We start from the raw sequence: 7492 nt of genomic DNA on the forward strand, positions 1-7492 counted from the left end.
GCTGCCGAGTGAGCAGGGCCACCTTCAGCACCCTCCTGTCAGGTCCACCGTCCCGAGCCTTGAAGGCTGAGCCTTCTGTCCTCTTGCGAAGCCCTCCCTCCTCGGAGCCTCATTCTGCTGGTACTCACCTCCCGACTCCGCGCCCCTTAGCCTGCGCTTCAGCTCCAGCTCGGGTTCCGGGGCCTCGGCACAGCGACTCTCTCACAGCTGCGCTCCGCAGCGCAACCGAACTGTGGGCCCCGCCCTCGCGGCGTCCTGACCAACAGATGGGCGGTGCCGCACGCCGTCCGGCTGCTATTGGCCCAGGCGGCGGGGTGGGCGGTGCCCGGCTAGACTGCCGCTCGCAGGGATCGTCTTCCTCCGGTCTCCGCCCCTCTAGCTGCTCGGACTAGACCTCTCCAAAGGTTCGGTTTTCTGGGTCCGGAATGGAGCTCGTCTCTGTCCAGCCTTCCGCCCAGCCCAGGTGCCCCGAGTGATTCTGCTGGACGAAGAGAAGTCCTTTTCCCCCTTCTGGAAGACGCCATGACAGTTCTAATACCACGGAAAGACAAAAGGAGCGAAAGACGTAGCCTCAGTCCCGGAGGAGCACCCACCCACTTTCATTATTTTGGAACAAGACTGCGCAGGACACCAATTCTTGAGAGAGCTTTTTATAAAAAAAAGAAATCACTTAACACTAGAAATTAATAGTTACCACTGTGTGATTGCATAGCACTGATACTTACCAAAATATAATGTACAAGAGGTTTTCAAGATACCTATTTTGGTCCTCGTGAGACCAAATTCATTGAACCGATCATTCGACAGTAATCATCATATACAAAAACAAAACTAAAAAATTGGAATCTAAGGGATTAAACTACTTACTCAAAGCTAAATTTATATTGGTAAGAGCCAATCAATAATCTGAAATAAGTTTAATCAAAGAAGATTCCTTTTTTTTTTTTTTTTGGGGGGTTTTTCCTTTAGGGAACGTGCCCCCCCCAAGCAAGGGGGGCCAGGGGGGATGTCCACACCACAATCCCTTCTCCTCCATTCTCGTCTCAGGATCTTGGGCACACATGCACACAAGCCTGGCATGAGTTTAAGTCATAAGGTCCGAGACTCGAACCGCAGTCGATTATATGGGAATCCAGTAGCATAGCCATTACGCCAACTGCTGGTCCCATGTATAAATAATTCTAATTGCCTTTTTTTTTTTTTTGAGAGGTTTTTGCTATGGGGCACGTGCACTCGCCAGACAGAGAGAGACATAGGGACAGAAAGCGAGAAATCACCCCCCATGGGGGATGGTCACGCCGCAATCCCTTCTCCTCCATTCTCCTCTTGGTATCTTGGGCACGATGGCACATGCGCTGGGAGTGAGTTTAAGTCACCAGGTCTAGGACTCAAACCGCGGTCGACTACATGGAAATCCAGCGACATAGCCATTACACCAACTGCTGGTCCCAAAGAAGACTTCCTTGAAGGAAAGATGTTTGGAAAGAATTCATATTGGCATCAAGGAGTTGGGGTGGGGGTGGGGGATGGTAGATTTTGATTGTGCTCTTGATCTGTGAAAACTAATGCTGTCTAAAAGACAGAAGTCCACTCTGTGAGGGCCAGTAGATGGCGTGGGAGTTAAGGCACTGGACTCACACATGAGTGATCCTGGTTCCAGCCCCAGACTCCAGGGCTTGAAAATCATGCCAGGCATGTGTGTATATGTGCATGTGTGCCCAAAATCCAGAGAGAAGAATAGAGAAGGAACTGAAGCGTGGCCATATCCCCCACACACACCCAGTGATTTTTCACTTTCCTTCTCTATGTCTGTCTCTGTTTTTCTCCAACAAGCCTCAAAAAAAAAAAGCCTATTCTGACATTAGATATGTATTGAGGAGGATGAATCAATCATATGCACTTGGAAATGTCATAATCACTAAATTTCGTTTTCCAAAATATCTAGTCCTACTTCACACAGAAAGACATTTGGCAAAAGCCCTCTCATTTTCTTATCTCTTCACCTCAAATAATCTATGTTTAATCTTTTTTGGGGAGAGAGGTTTTTGCTATAGGACGTGTGTGCTCACCAGAAAGACAGACAGAAAGCGAGAAATCACCCCCCAGAAGGGATGGCCACACCACAATCCCTTCTCCTCTCAGGATCTTGGGCACACATGCATAAGCGCCCAGCATGAGTTTAAGCCACCAGGTCCAGGGAACCCTGTTGACTACATGGGAGTCCAGCAACATAGCCTTTATACCAACTGCTGGTCCCTATTTATTAATTTCTTCAGAAAGAGAGAAATAGAGACAGCAGGCTTTGCAGCACAGGGGTATGTGTTTGGGGATCCAGATCCCACATAGTTTACTGTGGGTTCAATCTCAGCCCCAGTGGCTTGAAAAAACTCCAGGCACATATACATGTGTGCCCAAAATCCTGATGTGATGGTAATGTGATGATGAAATGGAGGAAAAAGTATGGGGGTCATGCCTCATTAGAAAGAAAGGAAGGAAGGAAGACAGATAGCCCCCCCTCAAGGGTCTTCATGACGATCAGTCAGCCACGATTTCAGGCATGTATACATAAGGACATACTGTGCAAATACAGAGAGACTTTGGGACATGAATCCAGGACCTTCTAATTCAGGACCTTATCATCCAGGACCTTTAGGATTATGAAACCTATTTTACTGCTGCACCACCATGGCTAGCCTGAGCTTTATTAAGTTATTAAAACAAGAACACAATTTAGCTATAGACCTGTAAGTCGTATCATAAAGAACTGATTGAACTTGTAAAGTAGAATACTTAAATAGAGCCATTGGGGAATAAACAAATATAGCCCATCTAAATTAAGAATTTACTTGAGATTATTTATTTTCACAATTATGTTTAAATTAAATTCATTTATTATGTATTTGGTTCTATTTTATATTGGCATGAAGATAATGCCAGTCTTATTTCTCAAGGATGTTGTGGTTTATACTAATTATCAGGTTACTCCACAGCCCAGTCTTTTCTGGGCTAAAAACTTGTAATGTTAACTTTTCTACTTTTCTTTTTTTTTTTTTTTTCCCTAATTTTTTAAAAAAGAATTATTTTTTGGGCCAGTAGATGGCATAGTGGTTACATCACTGGATTCCCACCTGGCCGACCGCTGTTAGAGTTCTGGATCCAGTGGCTTGAAACTCACCCTGGGCACCTGTGTGTGATTGCCCAAGATCTTTGGAGGAGAATGGAGAAGGAATTGTGGCATGGCCATTCCACTGGGAGGTGATTTCTGTCTTTCCCTCTCTCTCTCTCTCTCTCTCTTTCTCTCTCTCTCTCCCTGGCAAGCACACACACCCTAAGGCCAAAGCCTCTAAAAATGAAAAAAAGACATTAAATTTTAGGTTATTATTATTATTTTTTAACTTGCCATAGGGCATATGAACTCACCAGAGAGAGACACAGAGAGAGGGAAAGCAAGCTGCCAGGTTTGGGATTCAAACCAGAGTCAGTCCTGTGGGAATTTAGTGCCTTAACCATCACACCTCCTCTGACCCTCTGATTGTTTTATTGCCAGAGAGCACATAGTTGGGCAGAAAGACAGAGAGAGAAGCATCCTCCCAACGGGCAGTGGTCACACCATAATCCCTTCTCCATTTCTTTGTCCTATTGGGATGTCAGGCATGTACCATGTATTTTTAAAGTTGCCAGGGTGACATTCAAACAAATCACAGTACGGCATGTGAGAACTAGGTCCCTTAACCGCTAGGCTATGGGGCCATAATTTACCGTTGTTGTAGTTCTACAGACATCTTTTCTAAATCTACAATTGTTTTACTGGGGGACCAGCCGGTAGTGAAGTGGTTAAGGTGCTGAATTTCCACATGGTCGACTTTAGTTCAAATTCCAGACCCAGTGACTTGAAAATCATGCTGGGCATGTTTGCATATATGTCCAAAAGCCCAAGAAGAGAATGGAGAAGGGATTGCAGCATAGCTATCTCCTGTGAGGGGTGATTTCTCACTTTCTCTGTCTCTCTCTGGCAAGTCTTATAGCAAAATAATTATTTAAAAAAGAATTATTTTATTTAAATTTATCTATTTTATTTTATTATTTTTTTGTGTGTGTGCCCTAGAGTGCCAATATTCAGAATATATTGAGTAGGGACATACAATGCTTCTCTTTCATAGTCTGTTTCTGGAGTGGGTACAGAGGCTAAGGAAGAACTACCTCAGGGAATTGGAGATGGACCTGGAACAACTATTGTCCAAGGAGGAAGGGAATACCGTGGGATAGGAAGGAAAGTCTGGTCCAGAGGCCTGAAACTGAACTGCATGGGCATTGTTTTTTGTTTTTTGTTTTGTTTTGTTTTGTTTTGTTTTAACTTGATTTATTTATTCTACAAGTAAAGTATGAATTTGTTTTGGTACAAAAACTTTTTGAAATTCATACGTAGTTTTCCCATTACACGTATTTCTATGAGCTTTTTTCTTCTGAAACTTTTCTTTTTTTGGAGAGGTTTATGCTATAGGACACGAGTGCTCACTAGAATGACAGAGACAGAAAGACAGACAGCGAGAAATCACCCCCCAGGGGGGATGGCCATGCCACAATCCTTTTCTCCTCTCGGGATCCTGGACACACGCACACATGCCTGGCGTGAGTTTAAGCCACCGGGTCCAGGACTCAAACCGCTGTCGACTACATAGGAGTCCAGCAACATAGCCATTACGCTAACTGCTGGTCCCTGAAACATTTTTTTTTAATTAATTAATTTACATTCATCCCCTAAGCATCAACACAGTATACAAAATGTGATTTTCCATCCAGAATATACTGCATAGTGGCTTAATCATGCATGTTATCATCAATAATTTTCCATTTCTAGTTTCATATATATAACTACGTATACGTATATCTTTTTTTACCCCTATTTCTGACCCTCTACCTTTTCCCTCCCTAATCCCACACTATCTCTAGTTCTACAGTTGTTAATTTTTTTTTTCTTGGAGAGTTTTTTTGCTATAGGGTACTTGTGCTTGCCAGAAAGGCAAAGAGAGACAGACAGAAAGCGAGAAATCATCCCCCAGAGGGGATGGCTGTGCCACAATCCCTTCTCCTTCATTCTCCTCTCAGGATTCTGGGCACACATGCACACACACCTGGCATGAGTTTAAGCCACCAGGTCCAGGACTCAAACCATGGTTGACTATATGGGAGTCCATTGCCCTTAACCACCATGCCACTTGCTGACCCTTTGGCAAATTTTTTAAAATGTTTTATCTCGGGGCTGGCAGGTGGCGTGGTGGTTAAAGAGCACTGAACTCCCACATGGCTGACTGTGGTTCGAGTACCAGACCTGGCGGCTAGCTTTCTCACTTTTTCTCTTCCTCTGTTGTCTTTTCCTTTTTCTTTTACTTTCATCACTTTGCTGCTCAGCCTCCACACCTGAGTATCTAGACAGGTCTAAGCGAACAGTAGCCAAACATACGAATACTATTAGCGTCAGAATATTCAATTCACACAAAAGGAGAAAAATGGAACTACAGAAAGATTGCAGATCACCTCCTCCTGCATGCCTCTGAACACTCAGATTGAACTTCAGGAAATTAGGAAGAAAAGTATAACCCATCAGATGACCAGAAATCACTGCAGAGGTACAAGAAATGTAAAAAACCAAGAAAATACTTCTACCCCAAGGGAAAAGAACAATTCCTCTTCATCCACAGACAGTACAATGGAACTCATGGAAATGTCTAATATAGATTTAGAATATCATAATGACACAGCTAACAGAGATGCAAGAGAAGAGAGACAATGAACTCCAGATAATGCAGGACAAATAAGGTGACGTACGTGGGAGTCCAGTGACATAGCCATTACGCTAACTGCTGATTCCCAACAAATAATTATTTTAAAAATTCATTATAAAATTTTTTCTCCTGAAAAAAACATAGATCCAATCTAAGGAAAAGTCTTTAGAGGTCCTTTAATCACTATTAGCCTAAGACTCCATTATTTCACAACTCATAGCTGTATTGCCAGGCCAGAATCAGAGATTTCAATTTTATTAAAGAAATACCTGTTGGAACTGGTAGGTGGCGTGGTGGTTAAGGGCGCTGGACTCCCACATGGCCCACCACAGTTAAAGTCCCGAACTTGGAGGCATGCGTGCCTACATGCCTGGCGTGAGTTTAAGTCACCAGGTCTGGGACTCGAACTGCTGTTGATTACATGGGAGTCCAGCAACATAGCCATTATGCTAACTGCTGGTCCCTTTTGTTCTGTATTTGTTTTGAGGTTGCTATGGGATTTGTGTGCATGCTGGAGAGAGGCAGGTTTGTGTGTGTGTGTGTGTGTGTGTGTGTGTGTGTGTGTGTGTGGTGGGGGGAATCCCAGGGAGGATGGCCATGCTGCAATCCCTTTTCCATTCTCCTCTTGGGAATTCAGGCATGCACACACATGTTCCCAGTGTGTTTTCTTTCTTTCTTTCTTTCTTTCTTTCTTTTTTTTTTTTGGAGAGGTTTTTTCGCTATAGGGCGCGTGCGCTCGCCAGACAGGCAGAGAGAGACAGAGAGACAGAAAGCAAGAAATCACCCCCCAGATGGGATGGTCACGCCGCAATCCGTTCTCCTCCATTCTCCTCTCGGGATCTTGGGCATGCACGCACACGCACCCGGCGTGAGTTTTAAGCCACCGGGTCCTCTCCATTCTCCTCTCGGGATCTTGGGCACGCACACACACACGCCTGGCGTGAGTTTTAAGCCACCGGGTCGCGAACTGCGGTCAACTACGTGGGAGTCCAGCGACATAGCCATTACACTAACTGCTGGTTCCCCCCAGTGTGTTTTTAAGCCACTGGGTCAGAACTTTTTTTTTGGAGAGGTTTTGCTATAGGGCACATACACTCGCCAGAAAGAGAGACAGAGAAACAGAAAGTGAGAAATCACCCCTGGCAACACTGCAATCCCTTCTCCTCCATTCTCCTCTCAGGATCCTGGACATGCACGCACACGCGTCTGGCCACCAGGTCTGGGACTGGAACCATGACCAACTACATGGGAGTACAGCGACATAGCTATTGCGCCAACTGCTAGTTGCCAGGAACTTTAACTGCTGAGCTCAGTTGGCCATGTGGGATCCAGCCACCTTAACCTCCATGCCACCTGCAGGTCCCATGTGTTTAAATTAAGAATTTTGAAATGAGGGAGATTATCTGGATTATCGGGATGATAATGTACTCGCACAGGTCTATATAACAGGGAGGCAGAGGGAGACCTGATTACAGAAGAGAAGCAAAGGGTTGAGGCAATGCCAAGAAACGAAGGCCACCAACAGAATCTAAAAAAGGCAAGGGAAGAGCCAGATCGTGGCTCAGTGGTAAAACACAACACTCTGTGAGGCAGTTCCACATGGGAAAGTTCCTGGTTCAAGTGCAGTGTCCCCTTGAGTATGCTGGGCACATGTTTGTTCATGATCTGGGACTAGCTGAAGGCTGGGGGTAGATAGTGGCATCGAGACC

At 44.9% G+C, this 7492-nt stretch overlaps 1 protein-coding gene across 2 annotated transcripts in view; it reads right to left on the bottom strand.

Annotated features, from left to right (window-relative positions):
- The window catches only part of NRBP1 (nuclear receptor binding protein 1), a 13383-nt gene extending 13110 nt beyond the window's left edge, over positions 1 to 273 (bottom strand). For both annotated transcript variants that reach the window (XM_014593103.2, XM_006162143.3), the window contains exon 1: positions 129 to 273. The gene's annotated coding sequence lies outside the window, so the exon portion shown is untranslated. The remainder of the gene's footprint in view (positions 1 to 128) is intronic.
- Positions 274 to 7492: the final 7219 nt, after the last annotated feature.

Source organism: Tupaia chinensis, unplaced genomic scaffold (genome assembly GCF_000334495.1).
Source record: "Tupaia chinensis unplaced genomic scaffold, TupChi_1.0 Scaffold139757_1, whole genome shotgun sequence".
In the NCBI taxonomy this organism is placed as follows: Eukaryota; Metazoa; Chordata; class Mammalia; order Scandentia; family Tupaiidae; genus Tupaia; species Tupaia belangeri.